The 21,906-nt window shown below is 41.1% G+C and overlaps 1 protein-coding gene across 3 annotated transcripts in view; it reads right to left on the bottom strand.

Annotated features, from left to right (window-relative positions):
* The window catches only part of LOC109892961 (prolyl 4-hydroxylase subunit alpha-2), a 32,148-nt gene extending 25,221 nt beyond the window's left edge, over positions 1–6,927 (bottom strand). For all 3 annotated transcript variants that reach the window (XM_020485889.2, XM_020485888.2, XM_020485887.2), the window contains exon 1: positions 6,798–6,927. The gene's annotated coding sequence lies outside the window, so the exon portion shown is untranslated. The remainder of the gene's footprint in view (positions 1–6,797) is intronic.
* Positions 6,928–21,906: the final 14,979 nt, after the last annotated feature.

Here is a 21,906-nt window from a genome sequence, read left to right as displayed (position 1 = left end):
AATAAATAAACAAATACAGGTTATATTTACAATGGTGTTTGTTCTTCACTGTTTGCCCTTTTCTTGTGGCAACAGGTCAAACATCTTGCTGCTGTGACGGCACACTGTGGTATTTCACCCAATAGATATTGGAGTTGATCACAATTGGATTAGTTTTTTAAATTCTTTGTGGGTCTGTGTAATCTGAGGAAAATATCTCTCTCTAATATGGTCATACATTTGGCAGGAGGTTAGGAAGTGAGGCTCAGTTTCCACCTCATGAGCAGTGTGCACATAGCCTGTCTTCTCTTGAGAGCCAGGTCTGCCTATGGCGGCCTCTCTCAATAGCAAGGCTATGTTCACTGAGTCTGTACATTTTGGAAGAGATGGACACAGGAGTACCTGCCATTCTTACAGGAAAGACAAAAGTGGGGTAAAGTGAAGATGCAGCTTCTGTGAAGGAGATGTGGTTCTGGTCATGGACCCCACGGCACCACTTAGTGCATGGGTACATGGAAAGGTTCTTGAGGCCAAGCCTGATTCCAAGGGGTTAGTCAGTGCAGTACGCCTGAAGACAAAAAACAACATTATAGAAAGACCAATATCTGCCTACTGCAAGAAGGTGCAGTCTAAAAGGAAAGCTCCAAGTTAAGTAAATAATTGTTTTTGATTTCACACCAAATACATTTGGGGCCGGTGTATAAGAGCCAAATATAAAAATATACAATATGACCTGTTTCCAATTCATGATGCAAAGTATGTTTGCCATTAATCCCCTGTCAAGTGTGTGTATCACCTCTACAGGCCAATGGAGAATACAGTTAATAAAAGGAATACATGCTCCATAGCCTACTGGGAGTGACTGGAATGGCAGCATAGCCTTTTGACCACACCAGCCCATGTTAACCGTGATGTTTGTTTCTTTAGTTTTAATGATCAGAATTTGTTTTGGTATAATCTTAACATTTTTTGTATCCTGAAGAACAACAAATAAATGGATTATCAAACTCTGGACATTGGGGAAATGTTAGTCTTCACGCATACAAATCCAATCTCCATTGTGGCTAAAGGATTAGAATGTAAATTGTATTGGGACAATTATATTGGACAATTTAGCCACTATAATTTTAATAATGAGAATGACTAATTACGATTTGACACGTTATTCTGTTATTATTGTTATGGAGCAGACAAAAAAAAACTATCCAGTTAATATACCACTTTGTGGTTAAAGGATTTCCTGCCTCAGGCTCCTCCATTCCTCTGTCACCTGACCCATGACTATCTGTTCCCCTTCACCATTGTCAGTCATCCCACCTGTCTGGCTACACACACAGATTCCAAGAATCTTTCAATGGTCCACCTAGCTAGACGATGACTGAACCAAAGACAGGTGAAAAGGAAATGTAGGAGGAGAAGGAAGAATTGTCTCCACTGGAAGGGAGGAAAGATGAGGAAATAGCAGCTGAGGCTAAAGTCCTGGAAAGAATAAAAAAGATTCAGGAGCTAAGCCTAAAGCACCGAAGAAGGATTCATCCTCAACTACCAGCATCACCAGGAGAACCAGGCAACAAACGAGCAGACAACTATCAGGTTATTTGAAGGATTATGTGAGGAAGTTTCTCCTACCAAAGAGCAAGCCCACTAAATCAACTGTTATTGGTTACATTCACATGGTAAGCAGATGTTATTGTGGGTGTAGTGAAACGCTTGTGTTTCTAGCTCCAACAGTGCAGTAATATCTAACAATTCACACAATACACACAAACCTAAAAGTATGGAATATATAAATATTAGTGGGGAAAAAAACTGTTCCAGCTACAATAAATGCGGCTTAAGGCTATGTGGTTTCCAGTTTGCAGAAAGTCCAGTGAAGTTTTTTGAGGGCCGTTATGGTATCGGCTTGAGAGGGAATAAACGGGAATTCTTTTGGGAGGTAATATGGTTGGCAGTCCATTCTGAATACCTCTTCTCCGCCGCCAGCAGTGTTTTGGATCAGCCTCTGGAAACAGTTCAATTGTCCTGGGGGGAACGAACAAAGGATCCAATTCGGGAAAGTTGTATTCCCGTTCATAATGCTGGCGAGTTACCGCCGCTCTGATATCCAAACGATCTTTCCAGCCGTATGTAATAACACAAAACATTTCCTGGGCTAATAATGTAAGAATTAACACATAAAAAAATGAAATACTGCAAAGTTGCTTAGGAGCTAGAAGCAGAGCTGCCCTATCTGTCGGCACCATCTTGCCATCTCATCATGAAGGCTCAAAGCAGTGATGCATAAAACTGTTTGTTTCAGCCATCAAACATCCCGTCCAAGCTAAAGACCGGAAACAGCTTAGGAACAAGAGGGTGGTCTACTGGGAGAACCCATGGAAGAGGGAACTCCCACAGCACAGTTCGACCAGCTCTCCAAGGTGGGGTCCGCTCAACCCTCAAGTCATGGGAAATCATTGAGGCACTTTAGATGGAGTGACTCAAGACGGAGTGAGAGTTTGACCAGTGGATACCCCCTTTGGAAGTGGCCCTGCCAGCCTCCATTCACTAGATTCACAGACCGCTGTCCTACAAGAGAGAATGAAACTACTAGCGTTGGAGGAAATTGAGGAGGAACGATGTCACCTATTGGACGTGCAGGCCCGTAAAGCTATACAGGAACAGGAATTGTCAAAGACCTGGCACAGCAGCAGCATCAAGCAAGAACAACATTGGAGGAGGCACGGATAGTCTCATCCGTCCTGGAGAGGAACAAACAGTTCAGAGGTGCCCAACCATCCTCTTCTGTCAATCACAACACGGGCTGTACTTCCACTACTCCGTGGGACAGAATGGTGACTACTGAAGAACCCTGAGCTTGCTGAAGTTCATAAATGGGAGATTCATAACCTTGTGAAGGCAGAATGTCACCAAAGTGACTGCTCATGAAGAGGGAAACCCACCCAGTGAATCCTGGTATCTCCCTCCCCATTGGTATTGCTGGATAATATGGTAAGTACCGATTTGTATTCAACTGTTCATTCCAGGATGCTGGTCAAAGCCTAAATGACTATCTGCTGCCTGGACCAACCTTTGGTCCTTTCTTGCTCGGTGTCCTTCTCCGGTTCTGGCAGGACTCCGCAGCCATCAGTGGAGACATCAAAGCCATGTTTATCTGATTTGTCTGCTGCCTTCCGACACCGCACTGCTCCGGTTCATAGGGTGAGATATGGAACGAGACGCAGAGCCCACAATCTAAGAATGGCAAGTGCTAACTTTTGACACACCCACTCCTTTCAACACAGCCATTACTCCGAGACCAGTCCAGGACACAGCTACCTATACTCGAGCTTTGCTCCTAATGTGAGGCACTGAGGCTAGCTAGGTTAGTTAGCTAATTACCTATACCATTAGACTACAGTATATTTTAGGTATAGCAAACACAGCTAGGTTAACTTTAATAGCTTGGTTTGTAGTGGTACTAGCATGTCCCTTGTGTTCAAAACAATCACCAAGTTGTACTCTACAACACTGCTTAGTTTAAAATATACCTTATATTGCTAGCTGCAGACAGCAAAACAATTCCTGGTCCAGCTGGTCTGGGCTGGTGACTCTGCTTGCTGGTCTCGCAATTATTTTTCCTCGCTGTCTGAAATCCTTTTCAGTTTATTCCAGCTCAAATTAATTAGGCTGTATGTTCCTATGTGAAAGACAATCTAAAAATGTTTCATCATCCAGCTTATCTTGGAAAGAAGAATCATCAGAAGCAGCCATTGTAGCTATTTATTTAGCAATCTCGGATAGACAGTACACAGTAACATAGCCTGCATTCGAGGGTGAGAACAAGGAAGAAGGGCGTTTGGTTTGTTAAGATCGGTGCGGAAGAACGTGACTGGTCTGCACAGAGCCCTGACCTCAACCCCATCGAACACATTTGGGGATGAATTGGAACGCCGACTGCAAGCCAGGCCGGATCACCGTACATTAGTGCCCGACCTCACTGAATGGAAGCAAGTCCGCACAGCATCGTTCCAACATCTAGTGAAAGCCTTCCCAGAAGAGTGGAAGCTGTTATAGCAGCAAAGTGGGAGGCCAACTCCAAAATAATGCCCTTGATTTTGGAATATATATAATTTGGAGAGTAGTCCAAATATCACACATGGCACTTTCCTATGGCCGGCTATGGACTCATTTGATATCCAGAGATGTGTAACATCCTATTTTCCCTCTTCATGTTGACAAATATCCACTGTATATTCAAGATAAGAAGCTATATTGAGTCAAGATATGCATGTCTTGGTCCATATCTGGATCTTGCGATTCTTTTTGATATGCTGAAAATAAGTATGCTTTCTGAATATTTTCTGAGTGTTCATCACATGCTCAATAATGACAAATATGAAATCCATATTTTTCTTTCATGAACATATCATTTTTAAATTCCCCCCCGGATATCATACATGGTATGGCCAGATAAGGACTCATTAGATAGGTCTATGTGGACATCTTATTTTCTCTATATACGTTGACAAGTACTAACAGTAGGCCTACATAGGATATTTTCTCATGATTTGGATATGCTAAATAAGGACAATGTGATGTTTATTTGAGTTGAGGACATGCTCAATAATTTAACAAATATTAAATCCATATAAATCTTTATGACACTATAATATTTACCCCAGCCACAAAATTCTAAACCCGGCTATTTCTAGAATTGCCCTTCTTACAATCGGATTTTAAACCTAACCTAAAGCACACTTGTAACGGCTCTCTTCTATCTCCTCCTCTGATGAAGAGGTAGAACAAGGATCGGACCAAAATGCAGCGTGATGATGATTCGTGATATATTTTAATGAAGGAAAACCTATACATACAGAAACTACAAAACTAACGAAATGAAATAATGAAAACCGAAACAGCCCTATCTGGTGCAAACACAAAGACAGGAACAATCACCCACGAAAACACTCACAGAATATGGCTGCCTAAATATGGTTCCCAATCAGAGACAACGATAATCACCTGACTCTGATTGAGAACCGCCTCAGGCAGCCATAGACTACGTAGACACCCCACAAAACCCCTAAGACAAAAACACACCACAATAACCCATGTCACACCCTGGCCTGACCAAATAATTAAAGAAAACACAAAATACTAAGACCAAGGCGTGACAACACTGTCAAGCTTATGCCTAACCTTAAATGAAGTGGTAACTAGCAGAGGTTGGTACCGGTTCAGGGAACAGAACCGAAAACCGGAAAATAATGTTATTTTTCTACGAACTGAAACTGAAAAGAAAGGGATCCATACTGTTCCGAAACATAACCGTTATTTTAGAAGCATGGGAACCGGTTAATAACGATATTTTACGTTCGAGGCATTTTTTTCTAGTGTTGGGATTGGAACTCTGGATTTGCTATGCTGCATTTATTTAAATAGAAAAACCAGATGCGCTTTGGAAGTAGCAACTTGGATGAAATAGGTTGCCTTTTTGTGCCTTGTATAGCCTACTACTGAAAATGATGCAATGTATGCTCAGATGTCACCTTCATGTCAAGAAGTGCGTTGATTTCCGGTGCCTGAACAACGTCCATCACACAAATTATTTTACATTTCATAAAATCAGATTTAGCCTATTTTCGATCAGACATACAATGATGAAAGATTAAAATATCCATGATCCACATTGATTCACATATCATGTAAGGATATCTATTGAAATAAATCAGGTCAGGTAATGATTACAGATATGATACATTTCTGAAAATATGTGGATTCGTTCATGCCTGAGTATAAAGGCTTAGACATGTCGGCATGTTGACACATACCCTTTCCGGAGTTAGAATATTCTACTAATATGCATCAGGCGCGTGTCTTGAACCTATATCACTCCAAATCTCCCTGGATCCATTTGGTAGCAAGGATAATTCAAATCCAGATTGGATGCATGTAGAAGCTGTCCCATTACAGAGAATATTCTAGCTCTGTATTATGAAATTAAGGACATGCTTATCTGGAGTACGTCTACTCCTTTCGCGTAATAAAATGTCAGAAATATACTGATAAAGATATCCCAAAGGTATTGACCCTTTTCACTCAGTCTTCCCACTGGGCAAAAACTGGTTGAATCAACGTTGTGTCCATGTCTTTCAACCAAAATGATCTATGTGATGTCATTGAACCAACATGGAAAACTGACTGGATTTGCAAAAAGTAATCAATGTAAGGGCATTTCATATTTCTTTTTCACATTGAATTCACGTTAGCTGACAACAAATCTAGACGTTGAACTGACGTCTGCTACAGTACTTTACTCCGTTACAATGCCTGAGACGTCAGCCAAGACGGCGACTATTCTATAAATCCCCGTTTGAACACATCAGGGTCTTTCTTGTGAAAAAGTTTTTAGAAAAAAATAATATCATAAAAACAGTTGAGAGAAAGGTGACTGCCAATGTTACGTTCTAAATACATATTGCCTACCTACCCCTCAAAACCCTGAAGTTATAATGGAATTCTGTAATGTTGGCTAAACCTTCCAAAACTTTCTGTCAGTGTTGATATGTTGTTGCTGCAGCTACAGTTGCCAACAAGGCATGTAAAGCAAGCGAATGCGCAAAAAAGAGCACGCCAGTATAAGGCCTACTCAATTCACGAGTTCATTCAATTATTTTGCGGAAATCTCAGGTTTAGCAACAAGTATGTCCAAAAAAAGGGGTCAGTTGTTATTGACAACAATAGGCCTACACATCATGTTACAGGAATTACATGCTGCGCTCCTCTGTGCAACACACAGATTTAAAAATAGATATGACAGTATGCATATGTACGCTTACCTTTTCGTTCCCTTGTGATTGTAAAATAATCCTACACCTTTAACAGTATGTGCAAATCTATTGTAGACGCCCGAGTTAGTGATCTGCAGAGATTTTTTCTCTGCCACGTACAGACCCTGGTCAAAAACCTTCTACGAAATGCGCACATCATTCTGGGACCCCTCAGCTCAAACCGTTGTCTTTGCATTACAACAGTAGGCTAAATCAGAGCCATATATCTTGGCTACTGTTGGCAACCATAAAATAAGGGCTATCATGTTGCACCTAGTAGGCAGATCCTTATTACCAAAGTTATGTATTATAAAACAGAAGGCCTGCCGAGTGCATCAAACTACATGTTGACACTATCTGTGGACATGACTAAATTCCTATTGGAACTAGTCTGTACTTGACATTTCTCCGAAGCCAGTTAAACTGGAATATTCTGTACAGAATGAGTTCGACACGTCTTGGAGGAAGAAATACATTTGGGTATATTATGTTACATGATCCAACCTTCACAAATGCATGATGCTCTCTGGACCGAACGTAATTACGGTAATATAATAATCAAATCAAATCAAATTGTATTAGTCAAATGCCGCCGAATACCTTACAGTGAAACGCTCATTTACGAGCCCCTAACCAACAAAGCAGTTAAAAATAAAAGTAACAAATAATTAAAGAGCAGCAGTAAAAGAACAATAACGAGACTATATACAGAGGGGTACACCCTTCTGCAAGTTTACAATTTTATATACAGTTGAAGTCGGGACTTTACATCCACTTAGGTTGGAGTCATTAAAACTCATTTTTCAATCACTCCACAAATTTCTTGTTAACATACTATATTTTTGGCAAGTCGGTTAGGACATCTACTTTGTGCATGACACAAGAAATGTATCCAACAATTGTTTACAGGGAGATTATTTCACTTATAATTCACTGTATCACAATTCCAGTGGGTCAGAAATGTACATACACATACACAATGGTCCAATTCACACACATATTTACAGACACTCTTCTTCAGAGGAACTGCATACACTTTCATAGTGGTCCCTGTGGGACTCGAACCCACAAACCTAGCGTTGCAAGCGCCATGCTCACAACTGAGTCACACAGGATTTATCTAGAAAACATCCCTAGTTATTGCTACTGGCTCTGATCTGCCGGAGTCACTAAACACAAACACTTTGTTTATTAATTATGTCTGAGGGATGGAGAATGCCCCTGGCTATCCATAAATTAAAATAACAATACAACTGTGCCACCTGGTTTGCTTAATATAAGGAATGTGAAATGATTTATACGTTTACTGTTGATATTTAAGTATATTTTAGCAATTACATTTACTTTTGATACTATGTATATTTAAAATCAAATACTTTGACTTTTACTCAACTGGTATTTTACTGTGTGACTTTCACTTTTACTTGAGTCATGACAGGTATGACAAAAGGGCACTTTTTCCACCACTGCATTGTAGGACTATAAAGGGCCAATCTCATAAGTCATTTGGTTAATGATGATTAATTGCTGACCCAGTCATGAAGTGATCAATTACAAAGGACGGATTCAGATTATGAGGTCAATTGTGTGTAGCCTGTATTCTTTTAAACCACAAGTCTACTGATCAATGTTGAATGAAAACCATAACGGAAAAAATGCAACACTGTTGATTATTTGTTTAATGTTTTATTTAACCTTTATTTAACTAGGCAAGTCAGTTCAGAACAAATTCTTATTTACAATGACGGCCTATCAGGGAACAGTGGGTTAACTGCCTGGTTCAGGGGCAGAACGACAGATTTTTACCTTGTCAGCTCAGGGATTCAATCCAGCAACCTTTCTGTTACTGGTCCAATGCTCTAACCACTAGGCCCCAAAAACCTGCTAACAAACTAGTAAACTGTTTGCAAAAGTATCATATTGACAATGACATTAGGCCTTATACATCAGTGCATGTTTATTACAAAAACCTGTAATAATCTACTGATCATAACCAATATGTACATTAATAATTAATAATTCAATGAACGAAATTAAAATGTTTATAAAACAGCTTATTTGAAAGGAGACTTTCAAATGAAGTATTACTAAGTTTAGGGTTCTTGTGCAGCTTAGGTTATTTCCTTATAAACATCTACATGGGATCTATACATAATTTACATCTGAAATAAAGATATGTTGTCTCCCCTGAATTACTTATAACCCTTTAAAAAGGGTTGTTGTCAAATAAACTCAGCAAAAAAAGAAACAACCCTTTTTCAGGACCTTGTCTTTCAAAGATAATTCATAAAAATCCAAATAACTTCACAGATCTTCATTGTAAAGGGTTTAAACACTGTTTCCCATGCTTGATCAATGAACCATAAACAATTAATGAACATGTACCTGTGGAACGGTCGCTAAGACACTAACAGCTTACAGACGGTAGGCAATTATGGTCACAGTTATGAAAACTTAGGACACTAAAGAGGACATTCTACTGACTCTGAAAAACAGCAAAAGAAAGATGCCCAGGGTCCCTGCTCATCTGCGTGAATGTGCCTTAGGCATGCTTCAAGGAGGCATGAGGACTGCAGATGTGGCCAGGGCAATAAATTGCAATGTCTGTACTGTGAGACGCCTAAGACAGCGCTACAGGAAGACAGCTGATTGTTCTCGCAGTGGCAGACCACGTGTAACAACACCTGCACAGTATCGGTACATCCGAACATCACACCTGCGGGACAGGTACAGGATGGAAACGACAACTGCCCGAGTTACACCAGGAATGCACAATCCCTCCATCAGTGCTCAGACTGTCCGCAATAGGCTGAGAGAGGCTGGACTGAGAGCTTGCAGGCCTGTTGTAAGGCAGGTCCTCACCAGACATCACCGACAACTTCGCATATGTGCACAAACCCACAGTCGCTGGACTAGACAGAACTGGCAAAAAGTGCTCTTCACTGACAAGTCGCGGTTTTGCCTCACCAGGGTGAGAATGAGCATTATACCGAGGCCTGTACTCTGGAGCTGGATCGATTTGGAGGTGGACGGTCCATCATGGTCTGGGGCAGTGTGTCACAGCATCATTGGACTGAGCTTGTTGTCATTGCAGGCAATCTCAATGCTGTGCATTACAGGGAAGACATCCTCCTCCCTCATGTGGTACCCTTCCTGCAGTCTCATCCTGACATGACCCTCTAGCATGACAATGCCACCAGCCATGCTGCCCGATCTGTGTGTGATTTCCTGCAAGACAGGAATGTCAGTGTTCTGCCATGGCCAGCGAAGAGCCCGGATCTCAATCACATTGAGCACCTCTGGGACCTTTTAGATTGGAAGGTGAGGGCTAGGGCCATTCCCCCCAGAAATGGGGGGGTAACAGTGGGGTAACATCTCACAGCAAGAACTGGCAAATCTGGTGCAGTCCATGAGGAGGAGATGCTCTGCAGTACTTAATACTTAATACTTTTGATTTTGACCCCCCCAACCCCTTTGATCAGGGACACATTATTCCCTTTCTGTTAGTCACGTGTCTGTGGAACTTGTTCAGTTTATGTCTCAGTTGTTGAATGTTGTTATGTTCATACAAATATTTACACATGTTAAGTTTGCTGATAATAAACACAGTTGACAGTGAGAGATCGTTTCTTTTTTTGCTGAGTTTACTATCCTTATCTGTCAAACTGATATATTCACTATTATTTATGTTATTCCTCTCTTCAATAGTTCACCAGACTTAAGGGGTCATGTTCCGTTTTTGAGAGGAATACATTATCTTTGCGATGTTCTGTGTCCAGTAGGCGTCACTTTGGTTCCTCTGAGTGCATCCTCCTTAGCTGTAACCTCATTTAGTAGGCGTAAAAAGACAGCAGCGTTGTACTCCAGCAGAGGGCATATTGTTCTCACCGCTAGCTCAGGACGATATCAGATAGTCAATGTTTTATGACAGTAGATGTTTTAAAATCTTTCCTTAGCGTTTCCATGATTTGATAGATGTAATTCAGTGTTTACCACAGATTATTTTCCAGGCAGGGCAAAGATCCCCAAAGCAACACCCAGAACTGCTGGCACCAAAACTGTCAATTGAAACCAGTTGATCACAGTGGATGCTTTGCTAGATTGCACTGTAAGACTTACCTTACCTTTCATCAAAGTTAATCAAAGTACCACAATCTCTTCCTGTCCAACAGTAATAACTGAGGGGCAGAATAAAGTACAGCTATATAGCAGTATCTCCCCACACAGAACCAGGCCATTATTCATTTATGTCCATTAGGTGTCAGCAATGTTCTTTGTATGAGAGAAGACTTATACCTGAAATGGTCAGTCATCTCTCAAGTTAAGGACCATGTTCTTTCCCAACTGTAGTGGGAGCAAAGCTTTCCATCATGGTATTGGTTATTTACTTTTATTTGTTTTTTATGCGTAACGTAGGCTATATAGTATGAGTTGTAATCTGTGTCAGTGTGATTGTATTGAGCTGTTAACAAGAAACATATTTGTAATAATTTATTTACATAAGGCCTCGCCTTTTGGGCTCTCTCAATGTGCCGATGTATCATGAATCACAGCTCGTTGAAACAGTTGTCTAATTTATTCTAGCTAAACACAAAAGGTGTTCAGTCACCTCTATTGGATTTGAACATGCCTTTGGGCATTTATTTTTACACCTGAGCAGAGGCACTGAAAGCTCTGAGACGTGGTGAATGCATGGTATGTCACGCATAGTGACATACAGAAACCAATTACCATAGGGACGTGAATGTAGAGAATCGAGACTGTGGAATGTGTCAAAGCTGATTGATATAGTATGTTCCATCATCTGATGATGATGCCTTTGTCTACTTTGGCATCTGGTAGCAGAGTACTGTGCATATGGTGACAGAATTTGCTCGAAAAGTGGCATCCGTTCCACCCATTCATTTATACTTAAGTTAAGTTTTTCCAGATGTGCAAATGGTTCCAGACGCTGTTTTTTCTTGAGTTTGCCTGGTTAGTCATGCACAAGCAAGGCCAAAAGGTCAAAGACGCACTCTGCTACAGAGTCAGGAATGATGATTGAGGAGTGACACACAGACAGCATCAGGTTTCAGCCACTGTAATCAAATTTCATCAGTTGAACTGAAGGTACTTGAAGGTATGTATACCTCTACTACTCCAGCACCATTTCTCCAGAGCTGATTGTTCTGCCTTGGCCTCCAGAACACGGAACAAAACAGAAAAACAAAAGGCAGGGAACAGGGAGATTTAGGCTGGGGAATTAGTGTGTCCAGGTGCCCAGCCATGGAATGACTCAAGGGCGATCCCTCAAAGAGGAGGATCGGGTTACAAGCTGCGCCAGTCATCACAGCCAAAATGAGCTCCCTGGGGAAAGAAGTGACAGTGGTGTTCACACTCTCTCCGGCAATAGGGCTAATAGTTTTGTTGTTGACGTTGAGCTGGTTGATTCCTCCAATCAATTGGTGAAATCACTCATTGGCAGATAAATAAAGTAAGATTTCTGTGAATGTGTTCACATGGTGAGCAGACTTTTCTGGTCCTGATGCTAGTACTTTTATCTGAAGTACTTATATCTGGAGTGTTTGCGTGTGTGTGTGTGTGTGTGTGTGTGTCACTTGAGTACGCCTCACTGCAAATCAATTTGTGTGTGTGTGTCACTTGAGTAACGGCCCTGTCACACAAGCATCCCTTACTGTTCAACATATCACTGAGTTACGGCTTCACTAATATTGACTCAGTTCTTTCCTGAAAGGACATGTAGCTAAACCAGATGTAGAAGCAGGTTGCCACCCATTACCGTGGTGAGATACGGGTGAAAACAAGGGGAAAGGCTTGTCCTTATACCAGAATAACCACTGTGCACTGACCCAGGTCAGAGAAGAAGCTTCCAGTAGGGAGCAGCTCTCAGAACCAAGCCTCTAATTCAAAAGCCTCTAATGAAAATGTTCCGAAGTGGTTTATAGTGGTAAGAACACCTAAGGCAGAGGACCCAAGAATAAGAACATATGCTTTAAATAAGACAACCTAAAGAGACTCTGGAGGGCCACTCAAGTCCAGCCGGGGTGCGTGCACTAAACGCTAGTACCACACAAGGATTGGAAACCACCCTTCTGGCATCCCCAGAAGTCCCCACAGCAATATAAACAATGAATGAGAAAGACAGATTGACAGGCACTGCTGAACAACTGCTTTTCTTTCTGGCTAGCGTATGGATAATGGCAAAAATCTTGACCTTCGGTTTGGGGCAGGCACTTTTACCTTCAAATTACATCTACGGTATGTGGCTATTCTCTTTTGGAACGAGTGCTTGACTAGCAACACTCAGGGAGTAATAGAAAAATATACTTCCTGAGACATGTGCTGTAGTAATCAGCAGCCAAGAGAAGGCATGGGCAGCCTTTCAAAGAGGAGCTTAGAGAGGGAATCCAGACCCCCAGGTCTTCTGTGCATTTCACTCTTAATCGTATTTGACCACTTAAGGCCAGAAACCATGTGTAACCACAACCTGATATAAAAAGCCAATGTAGTTCCTTCCTGAGTGAAAGATTCTACAACTCGGTACAAAACCCTTAAGGCCTGCCACTCAGAACAAACATGCAATTGTAATACGTTAAATGACTAGCCAATTCTACGATACCAAAGCCAGCACACCGCAAATTGAAGGGAAATAAACATTTCAGAGATATTGTTTTGGGCTTTTGTTTCATTGGCTACCTAATATGAAACATACCAAGACATGTTATGTCATACCTACATGAATAAAATATGTAAAGTACTGTACCTGAGAGAATAAGCAGAACGTAATGGCAAACATTTGTGCACCTACAATTACATTTCCTTTGTATGCAGTAGCGGAGATTAGATTTCCACAGATATTGAATATAGCATTTCACCAAAGGGTTAGACGAGGACGGTACAGTGGACAGATTTTTTAAGCTCATCTGTTGGAATCTCTGAAGTGGGCCATAAAAGGTTGTTGAGGACGTCTCTCACTGAAGATCAACTCACTGATGTTCCTTGACAGAGGAATGCAGCTTAACGAGATGGAAAAACAGCCGATAGTCTGGAAGTAATTATGCAAAGAAGGTGAAGGCATTGTCCTGCAAACTTCCCCTAAAGCAACAAAAGTCCTTCCATAACTGAAGCCTGAGGCCACAAATAAGGTACACAGCTGCATACCCCAGTCAAAGATACCTTTGGCTTGTGTCCTAAATGGCACCCTATTCCCTATAATGATAGTGAAATATTTTTGTGCAGAGCTCTACTTTTGTACTGTACAACATAGGGAATAGGATGCCATTTGGGGTGCAGCCTTTGAGTAGTTCTACCACCCATACCCAAACACATGGCAGAAGGAACCAACAACAAACTGGAGACAAGCTGAGCACCAGCAAACAAACAAACAAACCCATTGAGTCTGGAGAGCATCAGTGAAAGGCTAGCGGCTCACAATGGATAACGTGTGGGGGGGGAAGATGTCTCAATGAGGGAGATTGATTGCCCAAACCACATTAAATAACAAACAGTGTATTTCTCTGTCCTCTCTTCTCTCTATTTAGAAGTGAACGTACTTGTGGTAGCCTACAGAACAAAATTAGGCCACTAGCAAGGTACAGTTAATTCCTCTGAAGCACAGTTGGTACTCGTAACATAGTAAATGTAAATCCGGGACACTATTAGCATGGTATGTTACATTTCATATGGTTTGTATTAATTTGTGGATGTCCATCATCCATTTCGTACAATATGTTACAAATGACAATTCATGCAATATATTGCAAATATTCAAAAACGTATGATAAGTTACAAATTCCAACATGTATTTGGTCAGTTGGCTAATGCTAATATTAGCTAAATGGTTAACGTTAGCAATTCTAGGGTTTAGGGTTAGGGGTTAAGGTTAGAGTTACATTTAGAGTTAGAAGTTAGGTTAAAGGGTTAAGGTTAGAGTTACATTTAGAGTTAGAAGTTAGGTTAAAGGGTTAAGGTTAGAGTTACATTTAGAGTTAGAAGTTAGGTTAAAGGGTTAAGGTTAGAGTTACATTTAGAGTTAGAAGTTAGGTTAAAGGGTTAAGGTTAGAGTTACATTTAGAGTTAGAAGTTAGGTTAAAGGGTTAAGGTTAGAGTTACATTTAGAGTTAGAAGTTAGGTTAAAGGGTTAAGGTTAGAGTTACATTTAGAGTTAGAAGTTAGGTTAAAGGGTTAAGGTTAGGGGAATGGCTAGCTAACATGATAAGTAGTTAAATATACTGTGTCTGTAAAATGTATATAGTATGTATAAGCCGGAAGTAGAAGCCTAATTGATGTTGTCCATTAGTTTACTCTAACTAGAGGAGGGATGATACGGTTAGGGGAAAATGATATATATATATATATATATATATATATATATATATATATATATATATATATATATACACACTGAACAAAAATATAAACGCAACTTGCAACAATTTCAAAGATTTTACTGAGTTACAGTTGATATAAAGAAATCGGTCAATGGAAATACATTTATTTGGGACATTTTCAGCTTCCATGAACTGTGTACAGATCCTGGCAAAATGGGGCCGTGCATTATCATGCTGAAACATGAGGTGATGGCAGAGGATGAATGGCACGACAATGGGACTCAGGATCTCTTTAAGGCATATCTGTGCATTCAAATTGCAATCGATAAAATGCAATTGTGTTAGTTGTCCGTAGTTTATGCCTGCCCATAACATAAACCCACTAACACCATGGGGCACTCTGTTCACAACATCAGCTAACGTCTCGCCCACACAACGCCATACATGCTGTTTGCAAACTGCCCAGTACAGTTGAACCTGAGATTTATCTGTGAAGACCACACTACTTCAACGGAGCCAGCAGCCACCGAAGGTAAGCATTTGCTTACTGAAGTCGGTTACGACACCGAACTGCAGTCAGGTCAAGACCCGGGTGAGGACGATGATCATGCACATGACATTCCCTGAGACGGTTTTTGACAGTTTGTGGAGAAATTAATCGGTTGTACAAACCCACAGTTTCATCAGCTGTCCGGTTGGCTGGTCTCAGACAATCCCGCAGGTGAAGAAGCTGGATGTCGAGGTCCTGGGCTGGCGTGGTTATACGTGGACTGCAGTTGTGAGGCCGTGTGGACATACTGGTATAGAAATTAACATTCCATTTTCTGCACATTTTAGAGTGGCCTTTTATTGACTGTGGCACATGGTTCACCTGTGTAATGATAATGCTGTTTACTCAGCTTCTTGATATGCCACACCTGTCAGGTGGAACGATTATCTTGGCAAAGGTGAAATGCTCACTGACAGGGAAGTAAACAGATTTGTGCACAAAATTTGAGAGAAATAAGCTTTTTGTGAGTCTGAAAATGTTCCACATTTCAAGATCTTTGAAAGTTTCTTCAAGTGCATTCGCAAAAACCATCAAGCGCTATAATGAAACTGGCTCTCATGAGGACCGCCACTGGAAAGGAAGGCCCAGAGTTACCTCTGCTGCAGAAGACAAATTCATTAGAGTTACCAGACTCAGAAATTGCAGCCCAAATAAAAGCTTCACAGAGTTCAAGAAACAGATACATCTCAACATCAAGTGTTCAGAGGTGACTGCGTGAGTCAGGCCTTCATTGGTCGAATTGCTGCAAAGAAACCACTACTTATGGACACCAATAATAAGAAGACACTTGCTTGGGCCAAGAAACACAATCAATGGACATTAGACCGATGGAAATCTGTCCTTTGGTCTGATGAGTCAAAATTTGATATTTTTGGTTCCAACCGCTGTGTCTTTGTGAGACGCAGAGTAGTTGAACGGATTATCTCTACATGTGTGTTTCTCTCCGTGAAGCATGGAGGATGTGGGATGGTGTGGATGAGTGTGATGGTGTTGGGTTGCTTTGCTGCTGAAACTGGCATTGATTTATTTAGAATTCAAGGCACACTTAACCAGCATGGCTACCACGGTAGTGATACGCCATCACATCTGGATTGCGCTTAGTGGGACTATCATTGTTTTTCAACAGGACAATGACCCACCAAACCTCCAGGTTGTGCAAGGGTTATTTGACCAAGAAGGATAGTGATGGAGTGCTGCATCAGATGACCTGGCCTCTACAATCACCCTACCTCAACCCAATTGAGATGATTGGGATGAGCTGGACCGCAGAGTGAAGGAACAGCAGCCAACAAGTGCTCAGCATATATGTGGGAACTCCTTAAAATTCTGTTGAAAAAGCATTGCATGGGGGAGCTGGTTGAGAGAATGTCTTCACTATTCACTGTGTCCCAACATTTGACTGGTACTGTATATATGAGTGCCTTTGGGAAGTATTCAGACCCCTTGACTTTTCCACATTTTGTTACGTTACAGCCTTATTCTAAAATGGATTAAATAAAAAAATATCCTCAGCAATCTACACACAATACCCCATAATGACAATGCGAAAACAAAATACCATACTTACATAAGTATTAGACTCAAAATTTAGCTCAGGTGCATCCTGTTTCCATTGATCATCCTTGATGTGTTTCTACAACTTGATTGGAGTCCACCTGTGGTCAATTAAATTGATTGGACATGATTTGGAACGGCACACACCTGTCTATACAAGGTCGCACAGTTGACAGAGCATATCAGAGCAAAAACCAGGCCATGAGGTCAAAGGAATTGTCCGTAGAACCCAGAGACAGGATTGTGTCAAGGCACAGATCTGGGGAAGGGTACCAAAAAATGTCTGCAGCATTGAAGGTCCCAAAGAACACATTGGCCTCAATCATTCTTAAATGGAAGAAGTTTGGAACCACCAGGACTCTTCCTAGAGCTGGCTGCCCGGCCAAACTGAGCAATCAGGGGAGAAGGGCCTTGGTCAGGTGATCAGGTGACCTTTAACCCGACCATTAACCCCATTAACCCATTAATCTGACCCATTAACCCGACAGAGCTTTAGAATTAATCTGTGGAGATGGGAGAAACTTCCAGAAGGACAACCATCTCTGCAGCACGCCACCAAAAAGGCCTTTATGGTAGAGTGGCCAGACGGAAGCCACTACTCAGTAAAAGTTCCAAGATTCTCTGGTCTGATTAAACAAAGATCGAACTCTTTGGCTTGAATGCCAAGCGTCACGTCTGGAGAAAACCTGGCACCATCCCTTCGGTGAAGCATGGTGGTGGCAGCATCATGCTGTGGGTATGTTTTTCAGCTGCAGGGACTGGGAGACTAGTCATGATCAAGGCAAAGATTAATGGAGCGAAGTACAGAGAGACCATTGATGAAAACCTGCTCCAGAGCGCTCAGGACCTAAGACTGGAGAGAAAGTTCACCTTCCAACAGGACAACGACCCTAAGCACACAGCCAAGACAACTAAGCAGTGGCTTTTCGACGAGTCTCTGAATGTCCTTGAGTGGCCTAGCCAGAGCCCGGACTTGAACCCGATCGAACATCTCATTAGAGACCTGAAAAAGCTGAGCAGCGACTCTCCCCATCCAACGTGTCAGAGCTTTAGAGGATCTGCAGAGAAGAATTGGAGAAACTCCAAAAATACAGGTGTGCCAAGCTGGTATTGTAGCATCATATCAGGCTGTAAATGCTGCCAAACGTGCTTCAACATTAGTACTGAGTAAAGGGGCCGAATACTTATGTGATATTTCATTTTTTTTTTTATTATACATTTGCAAAAAAATCTATTAACCTGTTTTTGATTTGTCTTTATGGGGAATTGTGTGTTGATTGATGAGGGGGAAAAAACTATGTAATCAATTTTAGAAAAATGCTGTAATGTAACAAAATTTTGAAAAGTCAAAGGGTCGGAATACTTTCAGAAGTCATATATTTACAAAAAACATGTATGAGGAATGATGCAGACAAATACATTTGTAAAGCCACAATCTGCAATATTTTAGCTGTTCTACCCCTAAATATTTGTTTTTAAATCAAATTAAAACGTGCTAAGTAGTTGCAAAGTAGCATTTAGTTGCAGAAGGTATCCGTGATGAGATTTTAATCAGGAACCTTTGGATTACTAGACATTCTCATTATTCGCCTACCCATCCACCTTGACCAACCACCCTACTTTTATTTTTGTGGAGAAGTAACCTTCTGTCTTATGTAACCACATCAAACATAACATATCATACTAATCTGAGTGTTCCATATGTACGTGTACTATTTTACGTGTAGTTTATGAGACCAGGCTCGTCAGTGAGGCAGGTACGGCATCCCAAAAAATGGATTGTGGAAATAAAAACCAGACACTAGTCATTTCCTGTATGTGTGTAACTTTGGCAGACCCTTTGTTCCTTTCTCACAAGTGCTGTTTGGCCTTTCTGAGGAAGACTAGACCAAAGGCTTGGGCATGGGGAGGATGAATGCCTCCTCCTTGGGATAGCTATTGTTGACCGTGGCTCCTCGGCTGGAGCCTGCCCTGTGTTATCGGAGGATAGAGAGGGACACTAGGATAAACAGAGAGACAGTGCTTTTTTCAGCCTCACAGTTGTTGTTTTTTTCTTCTTGTTTCAAACCCTCTCAACTGCTTTGTCTTTGAAAGTAGGCCGGTGATTTCACAGATGGTTTTTAAAATATATCTGGGAGAAAAACAAACCTTGTTAACCGTGATTGGCTAACACCAAACTCCTTGTCTAAACAGGGACCCCTCGCTGGTTTAACCAGTCCTTTCCCTGTTGTTCTGTTCTCTCTCCTTCATCTGCTCTTTTAAAAGTGGCAGCTGTTGAAGTCCGGCAGTATTTCATCCAGTGTTGTAGACCAGGTTTCTGCTGACTGCCCATCAAAGGTATGCTCTCACATTATGGACAAAGCTAAAGCTACTGTACCAGCCATTCGTACACACACACCTCCGGTGGGAAAGACATGACCCGAGGGGAAGTCACTACTAGCTAACTACCTCTGTTATGGCTGGGCCTTGGAGGTAACATGACTCCTGTTTGAGGACATTGTCCTGCTCTCCTCTCATAGGTGAAGAGCTCTCACTCTCAATGAAAGACTGTGATCCTGCCTGGCCTTCCTGCTAAGTCTACCATATAATTGCCTATCTCAAATGCAGGACTAGACTTGTGTCCTGCTGTCCTGTCCTGTGTCCTATGGACTAGACTTGTGTCCTGCTGTCCTGTCCTGTGTCCTGTGTGGATGGGCACTTCACTTTAGACTGGTTAAGATGTAGCTGAGTCTGGCTGAGTCTACTGTGACAACTGTTATCCCACTTCCATTCTAACTCTGCTTTGTCAGTTGCTTTGTTAGTTGTGGATTGTTGGGGTGACTTAAAGGGGAGGGGACTAATGATGCGTGGGTTGGGTGGGTTTAAGGTCATGAAATACTGTGTGGATGAAGGGCAGGTGGGTGGCTGGCATTAAAAATCCATAAATGTATAAAGTTATGCAATTCATACCTTTGCATTGAGGTTTTTCTTTCATAATGTGTACAGTATCTGCCATTAGCGCATAGCCTAAACCTAAACTTTAGGGCAGGGTTCGCCAACTGTCGCATATTTTATTTGGCCCCCCATGTTTTCTGAGCAAAAAATAAATAAATAATAATGATTAAATTCTTGCGGTGAATTTGCAGTCGACAAAGTATTTGTAATTCAAATGAAAAGAAATAGAAGGGAAGAGGCCAGTACAGTAGTCTAATGTTTGGGAAATATTTGGTGAAGTGGTAAAAGAGAATGATAGCAGTGGCGGATATGTTTATGTGTGATGATTATGAGGGGTATAAAAAATAGACAGTCGCAAGACGGGGACTTCAAAATGTCACTTTAAGGGAACTGTACTGTTCAAATGGGTTAAATGTCCACACCAGAAGAAATCCACCTTTTTGAGCTGAAAGACGATGGCCAGAGCTTACCCATTAACTCAAATGGTACTCACATAACTTTCATTAGCTGGCTAAGTTTAGCATGCTAGCTAGTTACACTACAACTGTCAGTCTGTGCCCTATTTGTTGTTATTTCTCTGTTACATGTGGAATTCACCCCAACATTCCCACCCCCAATTCCTGAATATGTATTTGCAGCCTGCGTCAGTCTTTGAGGTGGAACCTAAACAAGAATTTCCGCTCTAGGACAAGGATTTGACTTGAAATAGGAATTACTTGAACGTCCTCCGAGGTGGACCTTTAAATGAAATAGTTGCCTAACTACAATCTGGACACTGACTGGACACTGACTCTCACTGATATAATATCAACTACTGCAGAATTAAGCATTTCTTGCAGTAAAATTATATCCCAAATGTACATTTTGACTCAGGAACAGGAGTGGAGAAATATTATTTATTTATTTCAGCATATTGAGAGAATGAATGAGCAGTTAGGTGGCAGCCTGTAAAGGTGGTGGTGATATCTTTATCAGTGTCATAAAAGCTGATAGTATTTCAACCATATAAAATATGCATCCAAGCCAAACTCAAATCTTACCATAAACATGTTGGGTCGTTTTAACAGCTTTTAGTTTCCTTAAAACCCGTTAAACTGATACCATTTGGAAATTTTGCACTGAAAATATTTAAATATATATATATATAAACATCACAATCTAGAACAAGCACATTTTCAATTCACTGGTAGGATCATGAAGTTTCGACTCCATTTTTGAAATCTTTATTTAACTAGGCAAGTCACTGTTCCTAGGCCGTCATTGAAAATAAGAATTTGTTCTTAACTGACTTGCCTAGTTAAATAAAGGTAAAATAAAAATTTTAAAAAGACACACAAGTACAGAGAACTGTAGCTACAGATTGTTACACCAGATAATGTGATTTACACGAAGATATTTGCTGACACCTTGTCTATTTCAAGTCTTCTCTCATTGATCAAGACAGGTGGGTGTCCACCCCCAACGTACTGCATGTCATGATGACAGAGACCTGTCTCAATCATTGAGCCAGAAGACTTGAAACAGACACGATGGCGGCGCACATATTGTTGGATTACCTTATGGAGCAAAAAATTGTATTTTATTTTAATAATGGATCCTTCTCTAAATTAAAATTGACCACCTGCAACTGGACACTGACATTTAATGACACTCCTGTTTCCTCAAATCGAGGACTAAGACGGCATCGCTAAGGTAGGTCAAAAATTATCTGGTGTTACCAAACAGTACCTATCCTGTAACTCCCAGTAAT

Source organism: Oncorhynchus kisutch, linkage group LG6, assembly GCF_002021735.2.
Source record: "Oncorhynchus kisutch isolate 150728-3 linkage group LG6, Okis_V2, whole genome shotgun sequence".
Taxonomy (NCBI): Eukaryota; Metazoa; Chordata; class Actinopteri; order Salmoniformes; family Salmonidae; genus Oncorhynchus; species Oncorhynchus kisutch.
This window is presented reverse-complemented; position numbering and strand designations above follow the sequence as displayed.